The 12,275-nt window shown below is 38.4% G+C and overlaps 1 protein-coding gene across 1 annotated transcript in view; it reads right to left on the reverse strand.

Moving 5' to 3' along the window:
* The window catches only part of LOC103907945 (protein furry homolog), a 187,804-nt gene that overhangs the window by 140,662 nt on the left and 34,867 nt on the right, over nt 1–12,275 (reverse strand). The gene's annotated exons all lie outside the window — the stretch shown is intronic.

The following is a 12,275-nucleotide window of genomic DNA, read 5'->3' on the forward strand; positions in this document are numbered from 1 at the left end:
TTTTCAGCAGGAAAGGAAGGTGGTGTTTTGTAGGAAAAGGTCTGCTCCAAAAACAGCTTGATCAAACATGCCAAATGTTTAATTTTGCCATTGGTTATTTTGTACATACAAAGATCGGAAAACGTATCACTGTCTATCTTGCACTTATGTGGTGTGTAAACCATTATCTGTATCATCTAGGAGAAAACATCATGATGCCAATTTGCTTCTGAAGGCTGGGCATGCGAAACTATTCCACAGAGGAGCACCTACCCTTCAGATGCAGCTGACTTACCAGCCAGTTGCCTCTGAAGGGGACAGTTTGTCTGTCTGGTCCCTGCCTCCATTTCGGCTGTGTGCTCCTGCCTCCTCCCTCCCAGAATGGATCTATGCTGATCCTGCACTGAGCAAGTTCATGCAGCTGAACTCACAAGCATTTACTTCTGTTTTGCCCTAGAAAAATGGATAGAACAGTCTGTGGTCCCATAAAAAAAGCTGTTGCACTGAAAATAGTTCTGAACTTCTTAGGAAATAATTTTCACCTCTTATTTACCTTTTTACTATTTGGGAATTCCCACCACCACCCCAGGAAGCCTAGTTAATTTATAGCTAAGCAATTAAGAGAGCCAAGCTTTTTGACTCAAAAGCAAAATCTGTTTACTCTGATAGTCTCCCAAATGTCTCCCACCTGGAACTTCTATGAAACAGGCAATTAGTGTCCTGTTTTCACAACCGTTCTGTGCAAGTCAGCAGGTCCTCATGCATAAAAATATAAATTGCCAGTTCAGTGGATGACAACAGAATCTTTGATTTATCTTGTTGCTCTGCTCAGCGTCAATTAGCTGCTAGATACCTCCTTTACGAGACTGTGTCAGTGACCATGGTACACAGATAGTAAAATAAACAGAAAAGGGGATTTCCTTTATTAACCTTTGAAATTCTAAGCGTACACCAAAAGGAACTTCTAAACGCAAACATAATAAAAAAGATATGATAATATAGCTTCAAGAAAACACCAGAACTCTGCATACGACAAAATTAGAGACTCCAAAAATGATTAACTTCATGTAACTTCTGAAAATCAAGTAAAAAAGCAATGCTAATTGTACGTGGTATTTCATATGGCGAAAAAAAAGCATATTTCAAGTGGCTATGAAATATACGTAAAAATATTCTACATCTCCCATAAATTTTTATTTTAGCAAACTCAGGTCAAAAACCTACTTGTCATTACAGTTACTGCATAAAAATAATGAAAGGGGCATGTTTAGAGGACAGGCTCAGTATTACTCAGTCTATTCTTTCTTCATGCAATTGCTCTTTTCTTTGTAACAGCTCTTCTGTTTTGTTCGCATGGAAAAGGATGTGCCCAGTACTACTGTACTGCTGAATACAAAACTGTGTAAGAAAACATCAGATCAGCTTCAAGTACAGGTTTTCACGCACTGGCTCTGATTCTCGCCTCTGTGGCATCCACATCATGCACTGTTCTGACTCAGTGATAGCTTATGTCATCACATCAGGTATTACAGGCTAATTTTTGTCTGATTATCACATTCTCTGCAAAAGGCATCTTTTACCTATGCTGTCTACCAACAAAATTAAAATGTGGACACTCAGAAATTTTGGTCATGACAGTGTTTAATTTGAAGTAACTGATGTATCAGAAAAAATGGCGAAACAAGCCAAAGAAATAGCAAATTAATTTTCAGTACTAATACTACACAGAAGTGCAGTAAATTCCAAGCAGACTGAAGAGACAAGCAAACCCACTGAATTAGAGATTGCTTTCCAAGCTATTAGATGCACAGTGCAAAAATTAGCACTGCAACTTTCCCAAAATAACATGGAACTTAAGAAAAAAAACTCACAAAAAACAAACATGAAAGTTTTCTTTCTTTCACTTACCTTGAGCAAACAACTCAAGGACTCTGACATTCTTACCTGACCAGTAAAAAAATTCCCAGACATGCCCTCAACTCAGTGTTGATAATAAATGGTTACAAACTTTAAACAAAGGTTAAGTGTTGGTACAGATATACTGGTAACTGCAAGAAAAAACCCAAACGAAAAACCTACTGCTCTCAGCATTTCTATCTTCTCTAATATTTTTCCATTTTGAACTAAGGTGCTTTCTTGTAGGTCAGAAGTGAAAAAATTCCTTTTACTAAGGTATTTTAAGCCCAAATAAGCTGATGGCTACCAGTGGACCAGTTCCGGAAGAAGTATTTTAAATACATGCTTCTGTAAAAAGTTCAAAAGAGTACTAAGGATGACTTTACTGAAATTTGAGGTAGACTCTACCACAAGTGAGAAAGGAAATTTTATTGGCCGTTTATTTTCAGAGTTTCATGTTAATAGGAATGCCTTTTTAAAATTGTAACTTAATGAACACATCAAAATCCTCTGAACACATGCAAGTTGTAAGGTCCGGGCTAGTATCATAATACTTTCCTTGGTTTTCCCTGATTTTAATTACTCCAGTACTACAGTGTACAGAAAAAGAGGTGAATTTTATAACCTGTAAGTTTGATAAATTTAAAAAGAGCATCTAGAAACGAAGTGTGGACACAATGTTGACACCCTAATTCCATCATAGACCTGTGTTAGTAGACTGATTCTGACTTAAAAACTTCCAATGTAAGAAGGTAAAATTTTATTAATTGGAACCTAATTTGCTGGGGCAGGGTATATATTAAGTTTTAGTGGCATCCTTACTTATGATGAAAATTCATGAATGACCATGATGTACAGCTTGGGGAAGGGCTATGAAGTTAATATAATGGATTAACTAAGACAGTGCTCATTGAATTTTATGTACAGGATTGAGTTTATTAGTAGTCCCAAATCCAACTTATGATTTACATGGGTTAAGTTCAACACTATCGATATTCTCAATTTCTATGCCTACAATCAGTTATTACAGATGCAGTGATTTACACTCCTAAAAGAGTTATCGACTAAACTGGTATTTGACTGTAAATTTGAATATTCAAAAAAACCCTAAACCATTTTAAGGCAGGCATTGTTAAACTAACTAAACCAGTATTAATGAAATGAGAAAGGCCTGTTAGAAGAAGCAGCAGTAATAAACTGTTGCAGAGTTGGAAAACAATATAGTTATTACATTGCAAAGCCTGACTACAGCAAGACACAAAAAAAGACAGGGTTTTTTGCTTATGTGATACATTTTCTTCAAGGTGAGTAAGATATATAGGATTTACTTCTCAAAAACTACTGAAGTAAATACAGACTTCTATTGTTTGTGCTGAGATCCATTACAATGCATTTTCATAAAAATGTTTCTCCATAACAGGAACAAGGACATGCTCAAAATACAGACACCCAGAGCAAGACACACTCTATAAAAACACTGCTTCCACCTCGCTCTCAACATGAAGCCAGGAACAAGGCTTTCTGGAGTCATACTCTAATAATTAATGACACTTTGTATAAGGCTTGAATCAAGAGTGGTGTCATGAGAAGCAGTATGAGAGTCCAAGATCTTTTATCTATGAGCCTGTGGGACTGGAATAAACATGATGCTCTGAAAAAGCTTTTGATACAGTGATTTGTATGTAACTTATTTTTAGCATTCTAAAAACAACAGACTATGAAGATCTGGACTTCCACATCCATGTTAAGACCTTTGCATGAAACTGCTATTCAAAGCCCTGTTTCAGCTGTTTACCAAAGTGGTTCAGCTAGGCACTCTTCATCAGCCAACACCCGTATTTAAAAAAAAAATAATAATTCAGGGGTATGCATATAATAATCACTTCTATGAAGAGAAGGTTTTTGTGACAGCAGACTTCTGTGAAATAGAAACACTGAAGGATCCAGTGGTAAATTAAATAGATTTAGGAGACAAAGTCATTACAGTCAAAAATATGTAACTTGAACAGTACTGTTCCCTCCTTTCCACCTCTGACATTACTTCTGAGAGCTGGTGAAGAGGATGAGAGGATGCTCTTCCCTGACCTTGATGTACCCTGGTCATTTGGTACATCTTTGTTTCCTAAACAGAGAAGTTAACCGACATTTCAACCCTATATGCAAAGAGTTTTACACCAACTGATTATGATGAGCAAAGTTATTTCTTCTGTGCAAGAAGGACACGGTAGACAAATGCAGGAAGTTTTTTTTTCCGGCACAGACTGGGGGATGTGCAGCTTCCCTCTTGAGCTTACCACGTTCTCTGAGTTATTACAAGAGCGCTGTCCTCACCTTCAGTCAAACCTCCTGCCCATGGTGAGAGCAATGCTACAAGGATTTAGGGGGCCTCCATATTCCAAGCAGTGGATGAGGTTCCTTCTTTTAGTACATTTATATGGAACTGGTAAAATGCTATAAAAACAGGGAGGTTGGGAAGGGTGTGCAAGTTTCCCACATTTGCGAACCTTGGGAATGAAAATACAGGATTGGAAACAGACCTCTGCTAAAAGGTACAGCAGAGTAAAACGGAGAATGCCTGTCTGGATGCAGACATCCAGAATAACCCACGACCAGGCAGGACAGATGTCCTACCAGCTACCGAGTACTGAGACATGGCTGCATGAGACAGAGAGACTCGCAGTTGCTTCTGATACAGAACTGCCCATGATCCCACTCTTTCCCAGCATCTTAACCTCCATGGGAAGCACTAAGCAGGACTTGCTTCAGTTACGGCAAGGTGAGCTGCTGAAGTGCTTACATGACTTTGTTGGTGTCAGGGCCCAGAAGGGCCAGCCGCAGCAGCCGGGGCTCCCCATAGGGACAGCAGGGCAGGGCCTGGCAGCCAGGGCCTGTCCCACTGCCCCAGCCAGGAGCAGGGGCAGGATGTGGACCCACGGGTGGGCCTGGCTTGGCAGGGCCCATGGCTGGGCAGGGCTGTGGGGAGCTAGAGACCAGTCCTGCTGCTGCTGTGTTGCTGTGGCAGGGACTGACAGCCCCAGCACCTGGAATGGTGTCCTGGGCTGTGGGCAGGGGTGGGTGAGACTCAGGGCCCTGACCGCTGGTTACCCATTCAGAGTAATGGGACCTAATTAAGTCAAAGCTATAGGAAACCCTTATCAGTTGATTTGAATAAATTTAGAGTTGCAATTGCAGGGCTGCTCCAGGCACACCTGAGAGCTCTGTAAACACGTTTCACTTAACCCTCAGATAGCCGGGGGTAATAAATGACAGCTGCTGACCCTGGCAACCGTCTGCTGTCTCCCAGCCACTGCTGCTTTAACGTCAGGTAGTTACTTACTGTCATTAACTATGTGTCTATTTTCAAAGAACAGACCAATAGATGAGGAAAGGTATATTTTTAAAATGAACTCAAGAAATTCTGATGACTGTCAGTAGCTAGTTTTCTTTAAACTTCCTTTCTTTTGGGCTTTCTTGGCTATGTATTTATCGCAAAGGCTGTAGCTGTACCATAAAAGATGTGTCCCCAGGTGACTTGATCTGAAGCCTTTTCCTCCAGGTTACTGGTACAGATCTGGCAGACTTTCAAGGAGAATGCCAGGGTGCCCTTGGAGAGCTAACGTCAGCCTTCACTGTTGTTCTGCTACATGTACGATGGTCATAAAAGCCATAGCTTCTACCTGTAGTACATGCCCAGCTAAGGAAACAAGACCTTATTTGGTGGATTTCCAAACTGGGAAGGTAGCTTTGTGAAGTATTTAAGTTTTTCTCATATTTGTCATGGCAGCAGATATGCAGGGTCAAATATGGCATAATTCAAGCTGTCTGATGGGTAAATTGTACCATGCCAGACTCGGGCCCAGAAAAGAGCACATAAATTTAAACTTAAAAACATACAGCAATCCTGATGAAGCAATACCTCATTGACTTCAAACGTGAAGTCTGAAGGCATGCAAAAGATGAAGCTGTTGTGAAAATACGGAAAGGTATCTCTTTAATTAATTGCTACTTATCTGGCAAGAATGCTACAAAGTAGATACTTGATTTTCTTTCTGTCCTTCATGATGACAGACCAGTGATAAGGCTGGCCTGAGATGACTGTAGTATGACTTTCATTTTCTGGATAGTGGTAATAACAAATATCCTTAAATGGCACAAAACTGTGATTAGAGGCATGTGGTAGGTTCCCTGCTACATTTGCAAGGATCGGCCAATATGTGACAGCCTTGGTGACCTTGGATTCAATCTCTGTCTTCCAATGTTAAATCCTCTTAGGGATTTGAACCATCATATGCACCATTGACTATCCTCCAGCTATATCCATGCAGTAGTGAGGCCCAGGGACAGTGAGCATCCTGGAGAGTTTTGCTGTCAGAATGAGATCTGAAGCCTCAAACAGCATTCTGCCCACACACCCAGCTATGGAAATCCCGAGATCACTGAGAAAGCTCCTGTTGACATTGCCTGGCTCTGAAATGTATGAGTGTTTTTATGGACCTGTATCTAGCTGCAAATGCCTATGCCAATGGCTATGCAAAAATGTGTCCTTTTCCATCCTGGTTGCTAAAATAGCGTAACTTTTTCCCTCTATCTCATATGGAAGCTGGAATCTGACCCAGGCTGCATCCTGTCTCCATCCTCCTGCGCTCCCCATGATTACTTCTGAAACCCTACATTTGTCTCTTCCTCTAACTCTTTTTCCAACTGTCTTTCCTATTCTTTCCCTCAACTCCTGTGGTTCAATTTTACGGTATGTCCCCCTGAACTATACAGAAGATATCTGATCTGTGGCCACTGCTTCAATCACACAAACCTTTCTAGGTCTTTCAGGAAAATAACTGTCCTGAGGTTCAAGATTAGCCACCCTAGAAGGACTACTGCTCTATACTGTTCAGTGCTTGGCTTCTGCTACAGGTATCAGCCTGCGATACATACTGAGATAACTAGAGGGGGATATTATTTCTGAGGTGACAAGTGGAAGGGGAAGTGAAGGCTCTTTATGCCATTGGAGATGTCATTGCTATATTTGATGCTCTCCATCTTCAGTACAGAAGCTTGATTTTTCCTATATTTTTCTGCCTTCACATCCTTTGAGTATGTGAATAGAGCTTGCTTATTTCACGGATGTTATCTTCCAGGCTTAGCTGCCTCTCTCTCTGCTGGGGGAAAGAACAAGCTGATCTGGCCCAGCTTGGGCTTCATTATCACTGGCAGTTCTCAGTTTGTGGACTGGACTATACTTGGAGAGCCAGTGAAGTTCCAACAAAAGTCGATTCGTGAAGGAGGGAAGAGTGATGGCTGATCTGCTTAATTGATTTCTTGAAACGAGAAGTTAGCTGCTGGAAAGTCTGAGTAAAAAGTAACAGAACCAAGGGGGCAATCCACACAGAAATCAAACTTAATCCTTAGATATGGCTGGGAGTTGAATAAAATACTGAGACAAACTGTTAGTCTAAAAAATTGACCTGGGATCCAGTCAATGACCTGTAGGAAAGAAACTTTGCTGAGCTGACACTTGCTGTAGTAGATGGGCCTTTTCCTGAGGAGAGTGACTGTCCTCGGTCCTCCAGGCTGCCCTATGACTGACAGACATAGACCTGCCCATTCAACAAGACACTTAATGCATCCACTGTAACACATCTGTAGGGCTCCACACAATAAAAGGATAGTATATTCAGGTTACATACTGCATAGTTGAAGTAAGATGGTGTGTAGATGCTTTCACTTTCTTATGGACAGGTGAGAGGACAGTCCTCAGCACAGTATAATAAAGTGAGGCAGAATTTCACAAAAAAGCATCTTAAGTACTTCAGAGACAATTACTGAAAGAACAGATAATTATTCTTAATGTCCTACATATTATTTGTCACAACTGGATCTAAAAGAACTAATCTACTAATATTTAGTTATATCATTTAAATACTAAATAAAGAGTACAGTAGAGATAAAGAGTTATGATATGTTAGATACAGAGTTATGATATTATGAACTATGAGCTCCTTAGGGTTGGGATGGAACGCCCACATGCTTTACAGAATTTTGACTACCACAAACACTAGTGGAATAAAAGAATTATATTAATGATGAGTGACATAATCCTTGAGTGACACAGTGGTGAATAGGGACAGATGACAATGGGAATCTGGCATGTTGGTAGCATTTATAGAGGAAGGTCCTAAGGAAGAGACTTTCTGTATGGGAAAGAAAGAACACCATTTTCAATATATACTTGCATAAAGTTATTCAAATAAAATTGTCTTCTTTTCAATTTATCTGCGCATACACATACTGAGTGGATAGTTAGAAGAGAGCAAGGCAGTTTGCCTTTCCTCTTTTCCATGAAATTACTTGTTCCTTATAGTAACTCCTGTCTGTGCACTGTGAATAAACAGGGGCCCAAAGGCCCTGTGTATGCCAAACTATTCATGAGGACTTCAAACGTAAAAAGTGTGTAATGCTAATGTGTCTCATTATAGATGGGAATAAAGGACTCATTCCTCATGTGATGCAGCTGGAATTTTAGTCCATGTACAGAAAATTCTACATTACAGCTGTGTGATAAAACTGCTTGGTATTATTATAGCCTACATAAATCTTACTAGTTATCACAGCCCAGTCCTCAAAAACCAAAAAACCTTCTATTTCCTTTTCTTCCAAGTCTGTCCTTAGCATATTTCTTCTGCAATGCCTAGAGAAAGTGAAGCCTAGATTAAAGCTAACCAGACATCAGTGCCACTATACATGTTGGTTAGTCAGGCTTTGCAAGAACAAACTTGCATTATTCTGGCCCTTTCAGAGTCTTCCTAACCACCTGCTTGGCTGTTATCACCAGCCCTGCTTTGAAATAGATCTATATTTTAATGTCTTTGAGCTTCTAAAGTAATAAATACACTAGTATCAACCACATCACTGCTTTCAGGTTTTTTCCAATGGTGAGACAAAACCTACCTAATAAAAGGAGAAAGTTATAGGCAGAATACATGAATATGCTTATAGACCTAGTCCTATAATGAGTAAATTCTGTTCTTGAGTTCAGTATTCAGAGAGATCCTGAATTTAGACAAGCTCAGTAAAAGAGGATGCTTGCAGGAGAAAAGCATAATGAAAGTTTACCAACAGCTAAATTAACCATTAACCGCTGTCAATGCCTGTAGCTCACTATGTTTTATCAATGTCTACAGCTGTGTGTAAGTACTGCTGAAAGCCATATTTAAAGATTAGCCTGATCAGTATGCACAGGATTAATTATTACCCTAAGTGATTATCAACAGTCCTAAAAAGGAAACTATTTTCTGGGTTTTTTCCTTACAGTGTTAAGATACGTAAACACATTTTATCATTTGAACTGCCAAAAATGTTTCCCTGGCTTCCTCATTCTAGCTTCATTTTAAGGTCACCACTGCTTGAAAAAAATCAGCAGTAATAAAATATCAAATTGTGTTTGTAAGTGAAGCAATGCAAGGAAGATTTACAATATAAACTGATAAAAATGTAAATATGAATGCAATCAGCTGTGAAAAAATGTCTGCAGGAAAAATTCTTAATATTCATTATAAAGGAGAACAATTATTTAAAAAAAAGCAGGAGGAAATTATTAAAGGTCATCAAGAAGAAATTATTTACATTTCATTTATGTGAATTTAATTTTATAAACTGGAAAATCCCTTTTAATTAATTCTGCCGTCAAATACCTTTAATTTGGATTAATATAACTTGACAATCTGGGTACAGTAGTTTAATCATTAAAAATTAGTCACATAATTGTGAACTTAATGTAATTATTGAAATGTTTGTTATATTTCAGAGACCCTAAAAAGGTGAAAAAATTGACCTGAAATTCCAAAGGAAATATTCTCCAGACAAAGTAAAAAAAAAATCACATCTGGAAACAAAAGGTTTCCATTCTAACTTGTTAAAGACTTAGCAGTGGATAGTCGACATGAGACTCATGCCTAGAAAACATATTAACTGGGGAGTGTGTTTTTTATGATGATCGCTGCCAGATCCAGTAACCAAAATGTCAGATCATACTCAGTTGACAGCCAAGGCAGCAGGAGGAGTAGGTGACATTGCCCTCTGCTTTCTCTGCTGCTGGAATCTTGTTATCCCAGCCGAGATTTCATGGGGCTGCAGGAGGCGGTGGGTGGTGTGCCCTTCACTGCTGCCCTAGAAAACAGCAAAAACTTTTTGTGCCTTGCTGGCATCTGTAACTCATGGCGGGACACAAACCTGGTTTTCCACCATAGTTGTCAGAACACTGTAATTTACAGCTGGGCTCTGTGTACATCACAAAAGAAAGAGATGGCTATATCAAACAGGCATATGGAACCCAAAGAAACTGAGAGAAAAAGTCATAAAAACAACAGTAATGATAATCAGAAAGGATAAGCAGGCAAAATGTGTGTATGAAAAGAAATATCTAGGTAAAAAATACATCAGTAAGTCTTTAATTTAATCCCATAGTAACTTCAGAGCTTCAATCTGAGCTAGACTTTGTGATAAAAGAGAGGAAAAAGCAGTTATATTATAAACAGATGATTTTAGCTTCTCTAAAAGATATCTTAAGTATTCATCACTCATTATAAAGTTAAACTGTCATATCTTGTAATGACTTAGAGAATCCAAACTAGAAACATCTCAGTGTTAGAGCACTTTGCAAGTTTGATTTTCTTTGAAGTATGTTTGAGTTTAATTAGAACAGAATCTTCAAAGAGCTCACCATTTGACTACCTATTGTGAAAAAAGGCCAAAGGGTGGCTCTGCACCACCAATTTACAATCTTTGTCTCGCAAATCCCTGGGACTTCCTGGTCACAATTCTAGTCAGTAGAGTAGAAATGTGGGAACAAAGCTGCTAAACATCCAAAAGCTACCCCACAAAAAGGGTGGACTTAAATTCTTAGCCATTATTCCAGAATAATTTTTGCCATTTTCTCTTGTCACTTCTTTCATTACAACCCAATTATTTCAAGATCATTTTGACTGTCTACAAAAACCTGCTTACACATTTGTCACGGTCACCCTCAAATAGCAGCATGCCATGAGTTTTAAGTCCTATTAGTATTAATAAGATGTGAGTATGTCATTGAATTATTGTCAGTGTCTCATGGTTTTACCCCTGTAAGAAATCCGTTCTGAAAATGTTGACAAGAAGGTGACATTCCAGTCTCTTGTCATATTTTTACATTCTATGTTGAATTTACCAAATAAAATTTCACTGAACAACCTCTGGAATAAGGTAAGATCAACATTCAGATATTCATAGTTTCACAAAGTGACAAAAATAATATATCAACACACAGCAACTCAAAATCATCTTAACACAAGGTGAAATGGGAATAAATCAGGGTCACTGGTTCATATCTATGTCTGAAATATTACATGAAAATGCAGAGGTTAGTGTTTAAGAGTAACAGAGGTGCTGCAAGGAAATTATCTTCTCAGTCCTGGTCTTTTTGTTGTTTCCCTGTTCTTGTCAAGTAATTTTACAATACATTTTGTCTTAAAATTTTAAAGATGTTCACTGTGTGTCACATGAAAACTGGATGGTAATAAATAGCTGCTGGCATTTTTTTTTTAAAGGACCTACACTATGACTGTCAGTTTATTCTACTTTTTGCGATTTGGAGGGGACTCATGAAAGAAGAAGAAACTGGATCTTTGTCAAAGTACTCCTTCCTGTTAGCTTTTTTTGTGTTTTTTCTAAATTATGTAAGATATTTCTGTCATCTTTCATCTACCTAATGTTTCAGAGGAAAGTCTGGAAAAACTTTCCAAGCATCAGATGCTTCTGAATCTAAATCAAGACATAAAGCTAGACAGATGCCATCAGAATTAAGACAATCTTAATTTTACTGTTCAGAATATCCAGACCTGAAAATGGGGAACTGAACTAAATATTCTATACTGTGATTTATAACAAAAATGTTATAAGATTTTATAGAAATTCCCTTACAGCTTAGAAATACAGGTTCCTGGTTGTTTTTATTTTTTTATTTTTACCTTGTCAGAACTAAAATACAGGTTACAGAACTATTCTTCCCTAATCAAAAGAACAAGAATGTATGTAAAATGTAGTCTCAAGTTAAAACACCAGACTCCCAGAAGTTCAGTTACATAAGACAATTTGCAACAGACATACTTGTATGTTAAATTTTCCTAAAATATAAATAACGATGGCTCTCTCACTGACTGTGCAAGACCTTGTAATGTAGCTCCTTTTTCAAATGCTGCATGCTTTTTCATATCTGGAAAATAGGTGCTATAGCACTTTGTTAGATTATGAAACCTAATATTGTCAGAACTAAAATAAAAACCAGCAGTGCTATTCATTTTCATGTTTTATATGAAAACCGGTAATGTTCAGAAATACTGGTTTTATCATATTTCAGCATTTTCTAATCT

This window comes from Aptenodytes forsteri, unplaced genomic scaffold (genome assembly GCF_000699145.1).
Source record: "Aptenodytes forsteri isolate BGI_AS27 unplaced genomic scaffold, ASM69914v1 Scaffold155, whole genome shotgun sequence".
In the NCBI taxonomy this organism is placed as follows: Eukaryota; Metazoa; Chordata; class Aves; order Sphenisciformes; family Spheniscidae; genus Aptenodytes; species Aptenodytes forsteri.